The sequence below is a fragment of the Xiphophorus hellerii genome, chromosome 17 (assembly GCF_003331165.1).
Source record: "Xiphophorus hellerii strain 12219 chromosome 17, Xiphophorus_hellerii-4.1, whole genome shotgun sequence".
Taxonomy (NCBI): Eukaryota; Metazoa; Chordata; class Actinopteri; order Cyprinodontiformes; family Poeciliidae; genus Xiphophorus; species Xiphophorus hellerii.
Genome location: NC_045688.1, coordinates 16874021 through 16894363, shown reverse-complemented (window position 1 = coordinate 16894363; position 20343 = coordinate 16874021). Strand labels below are relative to the sequence as shown.

Sequence of the window (20343 nt, the reverse complement as noted above, 5' to 3'; positions counted from 1 at the left end):
TTAGTATTCCGACCTTTAGCAGGCGTTCACATCTCCTACGTGTTCCTATTTGTGGTGAGGATGCAAACAGAGGAGAGGCCTTGCTGAGGAAATGGCTACCCTACATACTCTTGAAGGTATGTCATCCTCCAGTGAGGCCCCTAGTTCCCATTTCTCTCAAGAAGTTGAAAGAATTGTTCCGGAAGCTCTTTCAGTCTGTTTTATGGCGGTTAAAGTCTATTTGTTGAGCATTTAGTGTCACAAATTGTGCCTCTTGCTTATTAGTCAATTGAAAATATCAATGTGAAAAAGTAAAACAACCATAAAGCCGCAACAACAAACCTCAGAAGGTTTTATAAATTGATAAGAGTCCCCTCTGCTTAGGGAAACACCCTTGGCTCTAGACCAGTCATCTGTTCCGTCTTGGCACACTTTGCTGCAATGCCTGACTCAATGCACCTCGAAGGCTGCAAACTGTTCTTGCCTTAAACCCATTGGCCAGCTGGTCACATCTGTCATGGCAACATAAACATAAGTTGACTTTAACTCTCCACATTGTCTCTGTCCTTTTAAAAAAAACACCCAGAGACCGTGAGCAGACGACTATAACGCAGTCGCAGAAACCGGACCTTGGAAGGATACGACACACGAGTTGAGCACGTTCCAGCTGAAGGAAGGAAGATGAGTGGGATTTGCTTGTGGTTGTGGTGCTAAAAACATTAGCAATGGAAGGCTGACGTGTGTTCAAACACCAAAAGAACATGATTACAAATCGTGATTGCACAGTGTTACGCCTGTCAGTGGTTTAAAGACATAAAATCTGCCAGAGACGCTAATTGACTGGCACCTTTCACTGCGTTTTATGTTCGGTGGCCATACGGAAGACTATATTTTCACTTGTAGAGCAAACTCCAACTTAGGGAAATGTTTGTTAGATTTATGACTTTAGACTTAGAAAGTTTGACTTCTGAGTATTGGGAGAATGAAAAAAAAACAAAAAAACCCCGACTTCGTCCAAGGTAAACACTCCAATGGCTTGGGGTGTTTTGTGAAAGACACTGGAGAAAGTTTTCTACCTAAGAGAAAGTCTTTTTTTCGGGGGGTCCTTCATTGGTTTTATTTTATTTAGCTAAACCCTTGTCAATCATCAGTGCTTCCTAAATTTTTAAAAAAGCAACCAGGAAGCGGTTATACTGATGTTGAGTACACTAGGTTTTGGAGGTTTTAGGCCTAAAAGAGCTACATCACCACTGCTGCCACAAATCCCACCCACTTCTCTTCTCTTGCACATCCGACTAGAACAATCTAAAGACTGTTGTGGTTGGAGCTTCATTTAGAAACTTCAATGCTATTATGTAAGTAATAAAAAGCAAAAAAAAAGCAAACTGGCTTGAAACTGAAAAGCAACTGTGCGGCACTGAGGTATATTTAGCTTGCAGAATGCTGCTGGCAGGTCCTGAACTCACCACAAATGCATCCTTAAAGCGAGGCTGGTGCCTTTGTTCCCAGGCTCTGCTGCAAACTGCCCAGCTCTCTGTAGTAAAATGTTCAATTTGAAGATTACAGAGTTCTTGCTTCATTAAAACTTATGGTAAACAACCGAGAAGCAAGTATGCAAAGCCTTGGAGCTATCCCTTCATGTTTCCCCTGTGACCTGCGCTCTACAAGGACAGTCCTAAATCATTAAGGCCAACAGCAAACCCACCCTTCTTGTTTTATTGTGGACATCAGAGCCAGCTGGGGACTTCTAAGGGACTTAAGTTATTCTGTGGAAAATCAAATTAAAGGTAAGCCAATGCAAACGGGTTGCATAATACAAAGCATGACAGTAAATAAGCCTGTGACTGGAGTCACAGCACAGCTATTAGTCCCTGGTTACATAAATCTGAATTCCTGTTTATCTTTACCTCAATAATCGTGATCAGATGAGTCCGTATGATTTTTTCCTTGTGTGTGTGTGGAGCAGACACACAAAGAAGCTTCGAGATGCTTCGTGTCTTTGTGTTGCTCTTTTTCAGACAAGAAAAAGCAAAACTCAGTGGAGGCATGCAAACATAGTTCTGGTGCAGAAAAATCAACTGGTTGCTTTCAGAAAGTTGCTCCAAAACATCAACACGAGCCATGATTCCTTGCTTTTTCTAAATAATGGCGGCTGAGCTCAAACTGCGAAACCACAACATAAAAAGGAAGCTTAGATTTAGCCGATAAAAATACTGGGGGGGGGGGGGGGGGGGGGGGATTTTGCTGGTTTTTTTGTTGTTGTTGTTTAAACCGATAAAAACAAACAAGAAAAAAAAAATCCTCGTTTTTTCCTGATCAGATCTGCAGCCTTGTGCGCGGAGGAGCGGTCACGAATTAAACGGCCCGCTTCCACACCGTCAAATATGGTGTCCGGAATTAACCAGATAATCACCCCAAAGGTTGGGGAGGAAGAAGAGAGGCAGAAAGAACCCCGAACCAAAGTAAAGAAGTGGTTGTCAGTGCTCGGGGCTTACCTTATATATGACGGCGGTGGCGGAGCTGCAGCAGGCACAGGAGGAGCTGGGCTTATGGAACCAGGATCTCCGGCTCCTCAGCATTTAGCAGAATGGAAATTTCCATTTACCATGTGAGTCAAGAAGAAGCAGCAGCAGCTTCGTGTTACAGCAGCGAGTCCTGACGATGAGGCTACGGCTGGGTTGAGGAAGGGAGGGGTGGGGTCCTCAAGTTCCCCCCCTTGGTTGTTACTGTTAAAAACATAACAGTCTAGAATTATTATTTGTTGTTGCGTTTCTTTTCATTTAATTCCAGCTCTTCCCCCTCCATCTCTAAACATGGTCTAAGGATCATTGGACATTGGCAGATAAAGTTGCAAAGGCAGCATTGCTTCGTTTTCCTTACACAAAAAGCGATTTTAAAACGACTGCGCTGCTTTACTGATGGGAAACCCGCGATTCTGTTACGTTTGGCGCAAAGTCTGCGCCAGAAATGAGGAATTCTGAAAGCACGACGTCAGCAGGGGCGTAAAAAGAAATTCCGTCTCCCAGAACGTGCGCGCGCACTGGGCAGCTTTGTGCAATAGTACTTTGTTGTTTTTATTTTCATCATTATTATTATTATCTTTTTTTTATTTTTTTAGTAACAGCTTTGTCATGTCAATATTTAGATCCCACTCTTTTGGTTTTTATATATTGTCTAAATTGGAATTCATTCAGTACTGCATCATGTCTCATTTACAATTTTTCTTTTCTTTTTTTGTTTCAACATATAAAGAGCTAAGATGGAACAGTTGTATTAATATTTTTAAAATACAAATTTAAAATTTGTTCTACGCAGTTTAATTTTTTTAAAGTGCTTCAAAAATAAATGATCTGTCACACATATTGTAATATTCTATGGGGAGCTACCGAGTTTGAAACGTTTTGTTTATGTTTTGCTTTGCAAAAGAAATTTGATAGAATTGTGACATTTAGCTCTAGGTTTGATCATTCAAAATTCTGAGAATTTAAAATCATAATTTATAACATGAATAGATCTTAAACTTGTGCTTTTATGTATATCAGTCCAAAATTAGTCTCTGTGTTTTAAGTCTTTCCCATCATATTCTTTTATGTTGGAATTTCATAACTAGTCGCATATTTATGTTTATTTTTTATTTCATTCCTCAAGTATTAGTTTTGACTCATAATCTACTTGTGTTGAGATTCCTGATACTTTCTAGCCTTTTCTTTTGTGAAAGGAACAGAATCTTAACTTAAAGACGACCTCACACGGTCCAGAACGAACAAATAGTTTTCTCTTGGCCGAGTTGCCGAAGTAAGAAAAACCACATGTGCAAAAGAATCTGCATTTTTGTTTCTTTTAGAGTCAAAGTGGGAGAAAATAGTCTAAAGTGTGATGAGATATTTACATATTTGCACTGCACTGCTGGATGGATTCGGTTTATTTTCGTAAAAGTAAAGCCGCCGGTGGTTTTGCCATTCCCATGCGCTCATACCACGGCAGCGCCTCCCTCTCTAACTGAATGACCGGTTCTACAGACGCGGTGCGGCGCAGGCAGAATACACCTGAGCCAGATAAGGAGCAGAGTTAAATATAGAGTTTCTGGACCTGCAGGATTTATTAAAACTACTTTCACTGATCAAGTTTATCCACTTGGACTGAGAAACTGAGAAACAAGTTTCACATCCAAAGCTGGTTGAAATGTTCATCAGTGGACTTGCAGCAAAAAAAAATAAAATAAAATAAAAAGTCTAAATACTGAATGAAGAGGAGTTTTTACACTTCGTTAGGTTTTTATTTGAAAACGTTTTGAAACCCTGTGCAGTTTTTCTTCTACTTACGCTCGCCCTCCTGCTCTATTTTACTAAATCCTGAGAAGACTCTCTGACGTTTGTGGTTGTAACAGCCGGCTGAGACGTTCAAGCTGCGTTCGCGTTGCAGAAATCTTGGCTCCAGACAAAGCCTGGCGACCTACTAACCGAAATAGAAACGCACTTCATTTATGGAGTCTGGGGGGCGGCGGGGGTCACCAACATGGTGCACCACTGATGAGATGAGGTATCTTCATGAAGAACCTGAATTTGTTTTTTCTTCTAGCAAAACTTTCACTAACCCTCTCTAAACTGTTTAGATTTGAAATGATCTGTTTGAGCTGTAACGCTAATTAAAGTCCATTCAGTTATTTTTGGAGTGAATCGCATCTTCACCTATTCTCAGTATCGCATATCTCGGAAGCAGTGGTGCTGCTGTTGACCAGAGTGGCAACAGAAAGAGGTAGGTGCTTTAGAACTGGAAAATAAAAGATATTTTACCCGTCAGTGTGGTGGAGTAAGTTTCTCTTGCTTTTGATGGTGAGTACCAGGGAACTGGGTTACTACGTTCTGCTGACAAAAGTAAAACAAACTTCTCATTCGGAGTTTTTGCACCTGATAGCCTGGTAGACTCGGTTCGATTGGGAACCAAAATCGCAACGTTTGTTACATTTTGAGCTGCTGTGGATCGATCTTACAACAATCCAAACCCTTTGAAAAACCCGCCTCCGCCCCCTCGCCTCTGGTGGCGCCGCGCCAACGTCCTCTGAAGGAAACGACACGGAAACCCTGTGAAGAAAACATGAGGGCAGCTTCCTCCTTTGCGAAATGTAAATAAAAACGGAGTAGCGGCAGAATTTAGCGGCTGTACGATTTTTCTTCTGTCTCTGGCAAAACACCATAAGCCATTTCTTATGCTAGTGCTAGACTCTTGCGTTTGTTTTGGTTGTATTTACCCAGAATGCCTTGCGCTGTAGTCCCCTTCCTGCTTTTGGGGCGATCTCCCGTCACATATGCATTCAAAACACACCAGGGTTCCTGTTCTACAACAGATGTAATTGGATGCTCTTCTTCCAGAACATAAATCTTTTTATCTCATCAGTCTACAGAATACTTTCCCATGACTCGTCAAGATGTTGCTCGGCAAATGGGAAGCAGATCTTTGTGTTCTTTTGGGCCGAGGAACTTTCCGCTGGAGGCCATTTTCTCTCATCACCTTTCTTGCCGTTGACTTTAGATGTCCTGGGTTCCTTTGCAACCTCCTCGATTAGCCACTGATGTTTTCTTGAAGTCATTGTGATAGACTGGCATCGTTGTATTTCCTCCTCTTGTGGATAATGCAGTTTGATGGCGTCCCAAAACCGTAGAAACTGTTAAGCTTTTACCAAACTGATAGATGTCGAGGACTTTGTTTCTACTCTGTTCTTGAGTTTGAAAGATGGCAGCAGGATACGTCACTTTTTTAAAAAAAAAGGTGACGTATCCTTTTAAAAAAAAGGTGACGTATCCTTAGCCTAATTCTTGTTGTCAGACATGAACAGTTGAACTAATTTTTCGATTCTACATGCCTGGCAGTGGTTAGGCCTGATCAACAGAGATGAAAAATGTGATCGAATGCTGTTAACTGAGGAGTTAATGCAGTGGGCAATTCTGTTCCTCCTGTTTTGGTTTAAAAGCTGTTTCTCCTTAAATGTTATTATAATCTCAAATGACATTTTGCTTTCACTCTGTTTATCAGTTAGTTTTGATGATTCAAAACATGAAATTTTGACAGAGAAAAAGCAAATAGAAGGCGTCTGTAAGAGGGTAAATACTAGTTCACAGCAGTTTCCCACTTTCTTAGTTCATCTGCTTTCACCAGAAGATGTTTTAAATGGTGCAGAACTTTCAAAACAAATCTAATTTGAAGTTTGGAATCACCAATAATCACGCAAGACATTAATAGCAGTTCAAAATTGGGAAAGTTTTACTAATACAAGCAGCTTACGAGTGCAAAGTATTTAGAGCAAAATTCATCAGCAGAACAGGCTTTCTGTTGAAACAAGAAATAGTTTTCAAAACCTCCTCTCCCCCTGGCCTTCATATCCTTGGACAGATAAGAAAGTCAGCACCCACCCATTCTTGTAACTTTCCAAAATGACCAGTCCAACTTTAACAACAGAGCCACAGATTGTGCTAATATCACCTGTAATTTCTTCCTACACCCTTAATGTCAGATCATACAATCAAAACATATCAACAGTTTTTTTCTAGGTTCAACTCTATCCCTGTAAATAAAAGAATTATCTGCTTCCTCTCTATTATGAGAGACTTTAAGCTACTTCTTTTAGTTTTTGTTGAACCCTTTATGATACCATAAAACGGGGATCCTCAACATTTACAACCTAAAGAACTATTATTGCCCTCCAGCTTATTAAAACTTGAGAGTTGAAAATGTTACATAACCTTTTGGAAAAAGGTTACGAACATAAATAAAAAGAAAGCTTTGATCCTACACTTACCATAAGAAATTGATCACGATAAATGATAACTGATACGATACAATATATGCCCAGCCCTAACCTGCTGTATTGTGGCTGTTGCTCTGGTCTGACCAAAAACCAAAGCTCTCAGTTCATCAGGCCGTCTACATCCAGATCCCACACCTATAGTACTGAGAAACGGACAACGAACACAAGAACAAGACCGTAGACACTTCATGGACGAAGTTCCTCTGTAAGGCAGCTGGGTTCAACCTTTCAGACACACGGTGACCGTTTCTTCACATATATTAGACCATTTTGGAGCATCTCTGCTCCAAAATGTCTGAATTCCCTCACCAGCATCCAATCAGCTCTGCAATAGGCTGGTAATGAGCAGTTTATTTAATCCAGGTGTGTTTCAACAGACACGCATCTAAAAGTTGCAGGATGGTAGCCTTTGAGGACTGGACTTGGGGTCTAGACTATGACACATCAAATCTGAACTTTCAAGCTAAAAAAATAAACAAGGCAGCACATAAGAAGTGAAACTCGGAATCGGCGGCCAAGGCCGTACAGTAAAGAGATAAAGCAACAGTTACACCAGTGCGACTCAGCTTCACTGTAAGGTTTCATGCAGACTCTGTGGAAGTCTGCATGTTTTCCAGATGATTGAGGGTGGTCCCTGACCCTGTGAGGCACTGGTCACATTTCAACGGTGGACTCATCGACCAATGAGGACAGACGCTGGCTGGTCTGCAATGTTGCCAGGATTAATCTGGTAGAGATAAGGAATGAATTGTTGTTACTTTACCTTCGGGGTCATGGTCAGTTCCATCATCAGATGGCGAAGGTGGACGGGACTCTTGTTTTTTCATCTCTATGTTGAGTCGAAACGTTTGAAGTGAAATACTTTGAGAGTTTATGAGTTTGTAGGGAAAACAAGGGTTTCCCCCCGTGTAATTCTAGACTGAGCGCAAATCATAGAAGAGACAAATGTTTAGACAAAAGAAATAGAGAAAATGAATCATGAGAAAGAAAATGAATCAGTAGAGATAAGGGAGCTGAAGGAGATGATCTAGTTTGACTACAAATGTTAACTTCACACAAAACAGGGATTTTTTTTGATCTCCCACGAGAAATACTTGAGAATCAGTGATGTGCGGTCAGGGGAGGCAGAGCCTCACCTGTCATCATGGAAAAGTAATATATAATGATAAAATCATTTATATTGCTATTTTCACCCTGTGGTTTGTACTATAAAGAACTTATTTTTCATTTAGCTTCACCAATTCTGATAATTTTTTCTACAAAATAGCTGAATTGTTGCATTTTCCCATTCAAATGCTCGGAAGCGAAGCTGCTGAGGCAGCAGTGAGCCGAGCCTCACCTGGGATTGATCAACCTCTCTAACGGCACTGGCTGCCATTCTATGGGAGCAAGTTCCTCCTGTCTGTACGTCGCCAATAAAAAACATTTAATGTATGAACTGATTTTCCATAATTTAGCTTATATAATATATTGTACAGTGATTCTTGTCACCAACCGTGTGTGTGTAACATGTTTCGTGTGCCGAGCAGCGATCAGAAATGGCAGAGAACAGATTCGACGTGAGGCAGGCAGTTCTCTTGCCTCATGGCAGGGGGCGCTCATGATCCCAGACATTGTGACTCCACAACTGCAGAGTAAGAGACAGTAACAGTGAGCTGGCCATACAATAAAGTCAAGTACGGCGATATACAGTAGTTATAGTTTTCATCTCTTACCACAGCAATCACTTATTAATAATCGCAAAATAAACATTAAGGCTAAAACCATACCACTGCAACAGACTGAATGTTTTGCTCTTTGTGTGGGAAATATCTGAGTGTTTGTTTTTTATTGTGGTGTTGTTGTCAGTTGCTATGGCAACGAGTCAAAATTTCCTGCCAGTGCCTGTTGATTTGATTTGCTGATTAGTGACATTACATTCTTGAGGTTTTTGAAAGGGCACATTTTCCAGACACCAAAAAACATTGACATATTGTCAAAAAAAACATCTTTTTCAGGGTTTTTTTTTTTTTAGCATTTTGGCTGTTTTTAGAAGCAACGGAAACCCAAATGGAAGTACGAGAAAGTGCAAATTATGAACTTTACCATGCAGGGGGTCTATATTTGTAAATCTGATTATGATTAAGTCAGCGCCTCACCAGCGTTGAGAACGTACAACACGCGTTCCGTTCTCATATTTTGAGGAACCGACAACAATGTAGAATTCCCACATTCCGTATAAAGCGATTTTCCTCCCCAGTGGAATCAGGTAACCACTTTTTTATTTGGAAGGTTTTTCAAGGGAGCTGAGCCAAGAATGACTCGGTAAGTTAGAGAATTTTGAGGTTTTTATTCAGAGGACGACAAAAGGTTCTATTTATATTATTAAAACATACCACATAGAACTTATGTGATGACTCCCTGATGTAAAAAAAAAAAAAAAAGATTAATGAGGCAATAACAGAGGGCATACAACTGGCAATTTTTCAACTAGCAGCTTTTATTGGGGTGTTGCCAGGAGGCTGTAAATAGTCAGTTGTCAGGCTTTAGCTAAATATTTAGAGAAATAAATTACTTGTGGCGTGGTTAACTATTAATTATTATTATTACAACCATGCATAGTGTCAACATCTGCCGAAATTACAATTTACATAGTTTGGTTGATTTGCTCCAAACCAGGAGAAGGAAACACGACTAATTTGCTTTTTTTTTCTTTCCTCCTTCTTCTTTTTTTTGGGACATTTGAAAACTTGGGTCAAAATTTGCGTGATAATTGGATGGAAACATAAAGAATGTAGGGACATTATCCTTGGAGGCGCACACAGGAACCTGCTCTAGAGCTGCTTCTGATAAGACTGGCCTTGACTGAAAGTTGCTCTTCGGAGCTGGTGCTAATGCTTCAACGCCTCTGTTGAAGAAGAGCGGCACAATTACGTTGGAAACACGAGTCCAAGTCTGTGTGTACATTGAAAGAACGGTGACGAGAGTGAAATGAAAGTCCTTTCCGGGCCAGGAAGTTTCATGCCCCACAAGAACAGAAGTGCATTTTAATAAGCACTAAGGTTTCTGATCGGTCAAAACTAAATTTGTTGGACATCATACAGCAAAAAACACAAAGAACAAAAAAAAAACCAAGCTGTGTTTTTGAATGTGTGTCAAAAACAAGCTGAAAGAGCATTTCTTATGGCATAATGCTTCATGTGGCTTCTTTTTTGTCCTGGAATTAATAAGGAATAATTATAGTAGCAGCAAGGAAATCCATTTTGTGCAGTTATACGTATAACTTAGTTGTTTGAATTCAGAGTTAAAGCCTTTTCTGGCTTCAGTGAGTAAAACCAAAAAACCCTGGAGCAGGAACCGCAGCTTCGTAGAGAGCCAGTTGTTAAACTTTGTCCTCGCTAACCTCACACAATAAAGATAACATAATTAAAACCCTGATTAACTCCCAACTTCAATCACGTTTGACCCACTTGATTACAGAAGCCGTAAACGTAGTTGTAGCTGGAAGACAGGTTATATTGTTTCCTGTTTCTTTATTTACATTTCTCAATATGGTTTGCTTCTAGTTAAAAATTAATAACGTTTATTGTCTTTCTTCTTTTTTTTAAAATTACATCGGCTGATCAGTTGGTTTCAAAAGTTGTCACACCTGTTTCACATTTTACAACCACAAACTACCAATGTGTTTTATTGGGATTTTGTAATCGGGCAGCACAGAGTGGTGGAAGGTAGAATTTTAAAGTTTTACATTTTGATTTGATGTGGATTAGCGGTGCTTGCCAACAGCTGATGATGTCATCTAGAATATTACTGTAAAATAGAATCTCTTCCGCCTGGACACCGAGTTGTTGGCATGTTATGAGTCATTTAGGACATGTGTGAATTGAAAGAAGAGCCGTTTCTTGCGTATAGTGAATTGGGCAAATGCCACCAGGGGGCCCCAAAGCTGCACGTTCAGTTTCATCTCAGGAAAATTAAAATATCCTGTCTTTATCCATAATTATCTCTTATATTTATTAGATCTGTCATATGCTTTAAACAAAAAAATAAAGATAAGATACAAATATATCAAACTGCAAAGAATAACTCTGCCTAGCTGGTGTTTTTTTATTTTGGTCATCATTGGGTCATAGTCGTTGAACCGCACTGTCACACCTGGAGTGGTGCGACGGCCACCAACAGGTACATCAAAATGTAAACAAAAAGTAAAGTACCGTAATCCAAACTAAGTTTAGTGGCCCACAAAAACAGAAAAAAAAAGAAAATTAAGTAAAAAAAAGATTAAAGGTTGCACATTTTTTGGTGGTGTGGACTGGATAAACGGTGTAGCGTCTTATGTATTTTGTTAGCTAATTGTTTTTGTCCTGCTAGTTAGGACCTGATGATTGATATTGAACTGGCTAGATTTTGTTCATCACTAACTCAGCTTTCATGTTTGCTTCAAAAATATGTCACACATGAAAGAACAATCTCTGCTGCCATGGGAACGACTGACTGACTGAGTTCAGACCTGTTGATTCAGATTAGAACATCCTCAAAATATGTATCGGAATCTCAAACAGTCTATACAGTATATAGTACAGTATATATTGCTGTATAGACAATTGTTACTTTCATTGTATGTATGCAATCTTAACTGTAGTTTGTTTTGATTGTAAAATTTTAAAAGATTGTGGCATTTTGGCGGACCATCTAAGTGTTGGGAATCTTTTCATTGTAGGTTTCTAAACTAGTGGGATCTAAATCACAGAAAAACGGGCAACTTTCTGCAACACTAGCTGACTGCAAGTTTGCACAAATGTTGCTCTTATTTGTCATGCCGATAAGCCAGTGGCAGCAATCCACTGAACTCAGCAGAACGGAAAGGGTTGAAATTTGAGCTCGAAATTGACCAATTGTACCTTAAACAAATTGCAGACAGGGTGGTACCTGTTTCTGGGGGTTCACTCCCAATGTGCAAACAAGCCAAACAGAAAAGCTCTGGTTATGTAACCTTGCACAGTGACGAAACAAATGCACAAAGAAAACTTTCTGATCCGCGTCTTTGAAATGACGAGTGGAAAGAATTGACTTCTCTGCTCGGGAGAACAAAGAGGTAAATTCAGAGTCAGCTGCACCTTAACGTCCAGCGGCACGGAGGAGGCATATGTTGTGTAATCTTCCTGCTTTGGCCACATCTGTGTTTTTCTGCGCTTAAATCTCTGCCTGTTAAACAGCGTAGGAGGGTGGGTTGTGTTATCGTCCATTCCAACAGCTGTCTGCTGAATTTAGCACAGAAAACGAAGTTCTCATGTCCGAGGGAGGGAACCCAGACCCAAACAAAGACCCCTCACCCAATGGATGTTTGTCCAGATGGACGTTATTTGGACCACGAGGGGAAAAATGTCTGTGGATATCCTTCTGTTCCACAACACATGCATAAGACAGAGCAACTTCAGCTGCAGTTTGGCTAAGAACTCAATTAAATCTCATATTTTCCTTCCAAAGGTCAATTATGGATCAAGATGGAAAAATACTGATTCATCTGATTTTATTCTGGCTCAGCTAACCTCCCTTTAGCGTCTATGGCTCAACATAGAATTGAAACAGATTCATGTATTGAATGTGAAGATTTTAACTCCTGACACACAAAGATACAAGTTTGCAACCTTATTTTCATAACACAAAGGGAGTACAGGGAGCTGACGCTAATGCTAACCCCTAACCCTACTCATCCAGAAGAGAGTGGCTAGAGTTGGCTAGCCATTCTAGCTAACAGAATGTTATATCGGTAAAAAGTGTCCCGATATAACTTTTTCACTTCCAGTATCAAGACTGCAGCTTTGAGTATCGGCGGATACCGATATTGACCCAATACAACATCAGCATGAATCATACATATTTTTATTACTTAAAACTTCTTACTATTTTCAGGGGATACACTTATATATAAACTTGAGAGAACGTTCAAACCTTGGCCATGTTGGCAGCTTATAAATTGTGCAGATTCATTCCTGACCAGAAAAAAAACAAACATTTTTTGTTACGTTTTGAAAGATTGTTTTGGTTTTATTCCTTGACATTTGAATCATGTTATAAACTGCCTGAAGCATTTCCCTGTATATACGACCAGTCAGCACATTTCTGCGATGCTTTTTGTAGCTAACAATCTAAACAGATTTTACCAAAAAATGGCTACTTATCCTCAAATTTGCTCAATCAGCCCAAATGTTAATCTTCAGATAGATGGATGAAAAATGCCACTGGGATTTGGTGCGCATGCCTGTATGGGGTTAACTATATTGACACAAAGCTCTATCTTTGTTATCTGAAACACCAATCCTGCCACTGTAGAACATAGACATCTTTTAGGCGATGAAAACCAAGAACCTGACAGGTTTCTTCTGCCTGATTTCGCAAACACTGTAGGCAGATTTGATCTAATCTGCTTACAGAGCTACATACCAAAAAGTTGGAGCTTTCTAGGAGCAGCTATTGCAATCACATCAGCTTCCTTTGTTCTCTTTTGAGGGACCCCTTGTTTTAATTCCCCCGAATGAATACGACGGAGATTTTCCCAATTTTCAACTTTGTTCATTACCGGTCAATGTATTCGTTGAAACATTTTTGCTAGGTTTTCCCAACCACCGGGCTCTGCTTTATGAATCATCCACACCCTCCGTTGTGCCCCTCATACCGGAGGCACCACACAATACAACAAGGCCCCGCATAATTTCCCGATTCTTCCGCTTCTCTGCTCCAACTATTAATTTCTAAGCTTCGTTATGCAAGTCATTATGCAACGGGTTTTCGTTGTGTTATTTCAGGCCCCCGGTTTGCTAATGGTTCCGGATGAAGGTTTTCGGCGGTTGAAGCTGCTGTTGACATTCTCATGCTCCGGGGTCTGGCCCCGTTGAACCTACCCGACTGGGTCGATGGAGGACCACCTTTGTGACGCAACACGTGTCCCAAAAAGTTTAGAGCAAACAGGGAACATGTGCAGACTGTCAGACACTGCTCTGCCAGGGGCATCGCGAAATATTTTTGTTTTAGGAGAGAGGAATTTCTGAAAGGCCATCTGGTGGGGTATGTCTTTAGTCTGTTTTCTCATTGTTTGCTTAATCCATGTTAAGAAAACTGTGATCGGATGTCACCATGACTCCCGTGCAAAACAGATTTGAGGAAATAAAGGCCTAGAGAGTTTTCTCACTGATTAGCAAACTTTAAGTTTAATATCATTGGGAATACTTTCATTTTCTTGAAACGTTTACTCTCCCAAGCTCCTCAGTGTCACTGAAATTTTCCAAAAACATGGCGGTGTGGCGAAAGCATTAAATCTTGCTGCTACATGTGACTTGGTTTGGTGTTTGGCCAGAGGTGTATCATAGTTCTCAAACACTTAAGTATTGTTTATCTTGACAAAAGTCCAATAAATGACTACGCCTCACCTGATACGGGCCGATGAGTTTGATTATACTGAGTGCTTAAGAAGAACTGGATTTCTTTTGTTCCTCGAAGACGTTTCATCTCCCATCCAAAAGGCTTGTTTAGTTCAAGAACATAAGGTTTTTGACTTTTAAATGAAGGTACGTTTAAAAACCTAAATATTCGAAGCCCCCTAAAAATTGGCGCCCTGGGCTACTGCTAATGAAAAGCCCCTTCCAAAGTATCTGCACAGAACATGCATGAGCCACGGTTCTGCGGTCGTATGTTGTGTTAAAATGAATTTAATCCTTGGAATTAAACCCTGACCTCCTTTTCCAGCTGGTAATTAATGATGTGAGGCTTTTATTTTTTCCCTCTCCTTAAGAGGCCAGTTCAGCTGGCTGAAAGGCCAGTGTCATATATCAAAAATCTTGGGAGGCTGAACTTGTTTGGTTACTTCACATGCAAACCTAGCAACAGTTGTGAGGTTGTAACTTCTTACCACACCTGCAATTCAATGCCTTCTATTTCTGATTTTAATATTGAATTACATTTTCAGTCTTAAACACCCTTCCATTCTTACATAACACCTAACACTATACCCAATGAGGTTCTGCGGTCAGTATCCATAGCATGACGTCTAAATTAAACCATTCCCATAAAAACATTATTGCTACCTGGCAGGGCTAGCATGGTGCAGTGCAAGCCTCTGACTCGCAAGCTAACAGGCCGCTTTCAACCCCAGGAATATCCATCGGCTATATTTGTCACCATGTGACTGACAAAAACGATCTCTTGTTACCGTCACTTCTCACATGAACTAACCAGCCTTGCAACTGCAGGCCGTTTTAACATGAAACTGGTTACATCCCAGCTATCTAAAAGTGAGTTTTGACTACATACAACTAGGTTTGAACTATGCCGGATGGTAATTTAAGATATCTGAATTCAAGGTGTCTTTGATTACATTTTAACGTATCAGATTGCCTTCCAAGATATCTCAAATAACGCCACTGGGTTTGAAGGGTCACATGTCTGTGATTACAATTCAAGATATCTCAAACTTAACTATGACTGGTCAAAATTACACACACACTCCGATTTTATATACATTTTCTTCTGACACACACAATGCACCTAAAAACAGCTTTTGAAGAGCAAAATGTATAACTGTCAATTCCCAAGCTGAAAATAGAGCATAAAAAACAGTTATTGAAATTTCAAAATATTATGTAAATCTGGGAAGTTTCGACTAGTTGGAATAATTACTAAAGATTTCAGAAATTTCAAGATTCAAGATATCTGAAATTATTTTTTTTTAAATTCAAAATAACTCTGATTTATTCTAGATATCTGAAAAGGAATTTTGACTTGTCAAAGTTAGACTTCTAGATATCTCTAAGTTAGTTCTGCGGAGTCATTATTTGTTTTCAAGATATTTAGAATAAAATTTCCGCTAGTAGAATCCTATACCTCCCATCTAAAAATATATTTAAGATATCATTGTATCATTTAAGATTTAACAGAATTATATTTAAAACGTGAGATATCTTAAATGTACTTGAAGATTAGTCATAATGTAATTGTTGATATGTAAAATATATGTTTCAGATAGTCAGTATTCACTAGATATCTTGAATTGAAGACTATGAAACTTGATGGTGAATCTGACGACATTTAATTTAATCAAAATGTAGTAAGATATATGCTAAATGTGTATTTTGTCAAATCAAAATATAGTTAGTATGGCAGCAGTGTTGTAGTAAAGGTTACTTAACACAAGACCCAATCAAGACCAAGTATTCTTAAACCGGTCATGAGCACGGAAACACTATGTAGCGGTCTGTGCAACAGCAGTTTTGACGAAGCCTCTGACTGAAGACAATCTCTTGTATCTCACTCTCGAGAAAGGGATGCTCAGGATTGTCCAACCGGGGCTTTATCAACTCCTTGATAAATAAGGGAAAGTTGTACACCTCTGAGTGGAATGCAATTGTTCAAATGCTGAGCTAAAAATAGGAGTTTGTGCTGGTTGGCATGCATGGACACAGAGAGGCATGATGAGCTCTTAGAAAGAAATTTAAGATCTTAAGAGATCGATCACTATAATTTTTTTCCTAAGAGAAGAAAAGTTTCGTTTGGGTGTATATATGATGGATCTATAGTTGTTTGAATGGCATGGCCATCAAATCCTGTCCTTCACTTGATGCTATACCAAAGCAAAGGTAGACGTTTATGTAAGACAAGAACTCTCAAACTAATCTGTCGATGTTTCAGTTGGAGGCAGCAGGACTCATTAAATTAAATGATATGTGATATGCCATTCTGATTAGGTAGGTACTGTTTAGGTCACAAACAGTCACAGTACAACAGTCCGTGATGTCCTAACTCAAACCTCACTCAACAGAACCTGCGTCCTGTAAAATATTCAACATCTTGGTGTGTTTTTCCCGCTGTGTCGTGGCGGGAAGCTCTCCCTCGTGAAAAGTGTTTTCATAAACAAGGATTTGTCTCATGGAACGTCATGCGCCACTTGTTTTCACAAATTGAGTTGCGCTAATTGTACAAACAGAGCTGCAGCTCAAGAGAATTAGGTGCCATGCTGTCATACAGGCAAGCAGCTGGGTGGCAGTTCAGAGCCCTGTACTTTTCCATCAGGCAGCTGAACAAATGGCAGGAGCTTCTGGAATTGTTCTCAACAGTCATTCCTTTTTTGACTGTACACACAACAATGACAGTGCAATCTATGATATGTGCAGTTGCTTTTACCACAGAACCTGCACAAGGAACAGTATCACTCAGTTCATTGGCTGTCATGCTAATGCTTTGAATAAGTCAATAGGGGATTAGTTGCTGACTTTCATTAGACCATAATCAAACAAATAAGAGTTCATCGTACACATAGAAAATGATAGTGATTGGCTGATTCAATTGAGTTGATTTTCATTGCCAAAGTTTGTTCCTTTTCATAAATCTTTAAACACATTTTTTATGGAACACCACGTTAAATCATAAATAGTACTATTATCAGTTTCAACAGACATTTTCTCTGAGGAAACATTGATGTGACGTGTCCAACACATTCCATACTATGGATAAAATGGCAGATCTAATGTTTTGAAACTTTGCTATATTGCTAGGTGGAGGAATGCCTGGCCTCAGGGTAATGGGAAATTGCCAAGAGTCTTTCAACTGCCTTCAAATGCTTGAGTAGCGTCCCATAATCTATTGGGCATGGCATGATGTCAACAGTTGTAACAACTTCAACTGTTCTTTATTTAGGAGTGTGTTTATGAGAGTTTTTGCTTCCCCCAAAAATTTTCTTTTGGGTCGAGATCAAGATTCTGTGCAGGCTTCCATCCAATCTTGCTTGGTTGGTTGACCCAACCTACACGGCCATATCTTTCTTGGCCTTTCCTTGTGTACTGAAGCACGAAGCAAAGGGAATTTTGGGAATTGGGAATTTTCCCACAAAGACAGGAGCATGAATTTGTCCAAAATATCTTGGTATGCAGGATATTTTAGAGTTCCTTGACCTGGGGCTAAAGAGCCGAGCCAGACTCTTGTGAAACAGCCACCACACCACAATCCCGTCTACACTGTGTTAGTTCAATGGCTTATCTAGACAAAGAGGAGAGTTTATGGTTATAATAAGAAAAAAAAAAGTACAACTTCAAAGGGTGTGCATACATTTGCAAGGGACTCTAGAGCTGTGAAGGAATGCCTCTGTAGTATTTAAACTCATGATAACATAATGAGAGATCTCTCTCCTTCTGACTCATATACCAAAAATGCTTCTGAGTGGAGCTCAGGAAATGCTTCCATCTCAGTCACCGTACCACTTCTGTCACCATGTGTTGAGAGGACAACCTGAGACGGACAGTTGTCGTTTGTACAGTAAGCCATCTGATAAAGATCAGAACATAACCATGTCTCACAGGTTCACACACCTTTACCGGTAGAACGCAGCGCTTCTGTTAAACTCTCCTGTCTCGGAAACTGAGCTTTGATCCCGAAGCAGAAACATACACATTTAGACATACACATTGTTTTTTATAGAAAAACAATATCCTCTCAGTTTGTCCTCACAAGATAAAATGTGAATTTTAAAATATGTTATGAAAGACATTCAGATAATGAGCGCTTAGTGAATTGTCATTTACAGGGCCAGAAGAAGTACAACTATCTCATTCGTCCACAGGAGGGCACTGTTTCCTCAATAATATCTGAAGATCAGATATTGTGCGATTGTGTGAGATTCCAGTCACCCAGCACACAGACTCTCCACCCTACTGCCCTCTGGGAGGCGCTACAGGGGCCTCCAGACTAAGACCACCAGGTACCGGAACAGTTTCTTCCCCACAGCTGTCTCACTCCTGAACTCTGCCTCCAGACATCTACAACAACGACGGCTGTATCCTCATATATACAACAACAACACATGGACTGAAACTTACCTGCACTTTTATTTGTTAATCACTACCGTATATACTGTAGAACATAATCTACTCCTGTTCATAGTCTGTATATTTACAGTTTTAGCATATTTGTAAAAACTTTACTGTATTTGTAATATATATATATGTATATATATTTTGTTTCTGCTTCTTGATGGACGCAAACGGCATTTTGTTAATTTGTACTTGTGACGTGTGCCATAACAAAGTTGAATTCTACTGAATTCTATTCTATTCTAACATAGTGGAGCTCATAATTATTTGATCCTCCTCACAGGTCGTACGTTTGGTCACACATAAAGAAATCAACGGTCTCTAAATTTTACGGTAGTTTCATTTTAAAGTTGACAGCAATCAAGAAATGACAGAAACAAATAAATCCTAACAAAATGTAGAAATAACAACTTGTAGGAAGAACAACTAAAACTGCAGGAAGGAAAGCATCTCAAAAGACAGACTACTTAAATTTTCTTTTTTAAAATTTTTTATGAATTACTGGTTGAAATTTTACATGGTGAGCTGCTACTGAAATAATTCTGACTCTGGCAGCAGCTGATGTTCATCTAATTATACAACTGGGGGTTTAATAAGCACACATTACTCTGTCTTTTTTTTTAAGCTATGTCAAAACTGACCTGTGGTCCAGCTGAAACATCTGCTGTCATGAAACAAAAACTGATCCAAAGCAGTTCATGGCCATGAACCATAAAAAAAAAAAAAAAAATGCAATGAATTAATAAAAGAAATGGTAAACGATCAGAAGAAAAGAGAAAAGGACAACCTGAAGCAAACTTTAATTGGCCCATTTTGACCACAAATGAACCTTATCTATTAAACACAAGAAACGCCCATGGTCATCTTCACCCTGTGCTCAGAAGCAGGAAATGAAAGAAGTCACTGTGAAGCCAAAGAATGCCTTGCCATGAATTGGCATACTTCAATTGGCAGGCACAGCGGGGTGTGTTTGAAAGTGTGTACACACCCACACACACACACACACACACACACACTCTTTGTCAACCTTTGAAAAAAGAAGAAGAAAAAAAAGCAATTTCTCTTTCAGCAACAAAACAGACCCAGACACACAAAAGCTTTTACCAGTGACACAAAGCGAAGGTGTTTTGATGGGAGCGGGGGGGGGAAATCACCAGGATTTTACCAGCTGAAAGGGAGACAGGAGGAAAACACCTCCCACAGCAGCAGGTCTGAAGGTCGGAAAAAGCGAAAAGAAAAGCTTTCTTTGTGTCAAGATTCAAAAGCAACATTTGATCATACTCAGTGTCCAATCCGCACAGCAACGAAAATCCCGTTTCAGCCGCATTTAGACAACGTTTTATCACGTTACACAATCTTCACCCGCCAGCGGGACAGCAAACACTCAGCCAGCGCTGCGACGAGACGCTTTAGATCAAACCTGCTCTTGTTTATGAATGGTATAGTCAAAGCCCAGAGTAAAACTTCAACAAGATTCTGTGTCCAGACTTGAAAACAGAGTAGAGCAGATGCTCTCTGTCCAATTTAACTCAACTGAAGTTATTTTGTAAGTAATTGGCATAGAGACGTTCAAAGAGTTGCAGAGAAAAATAAAAAAAATCATTTACATGATTGAAAATATTCATTTTCACATAATGAATATTTACTGACTGAATATGAAGCATTGATCAGATTAAAATCAGTCACTGGTGTGTATTAGAGTTCTTAGAGTTGTGTGTTTTAGTCAAC

General features: G+C 39.6%; 1 protein-coding gene across 1 annotated transcript in view; it reads right to left on the bottom strand.

Annotated features, from left to right (window-relative positions):
- slc38a4 (solute carrier family 38 member 4) overlaps nucleotides 1-2695 on the bottom strand; it is a 30461-nt gene extending 27766 nt beyond the window's left edge. The window contains exon 1 of the mRNA XM_032589578.1: nucleotides 2475-2695. The gene's annotated coding sequence lies outside the window, so the exon portion shown is untranslated. The remainder of the gene's footprint in view (nucleotides 1-2474) is intronic.
- Between the last annotated feature and the right edge of the window lie 17648 nt (nucleotides 2696-20343).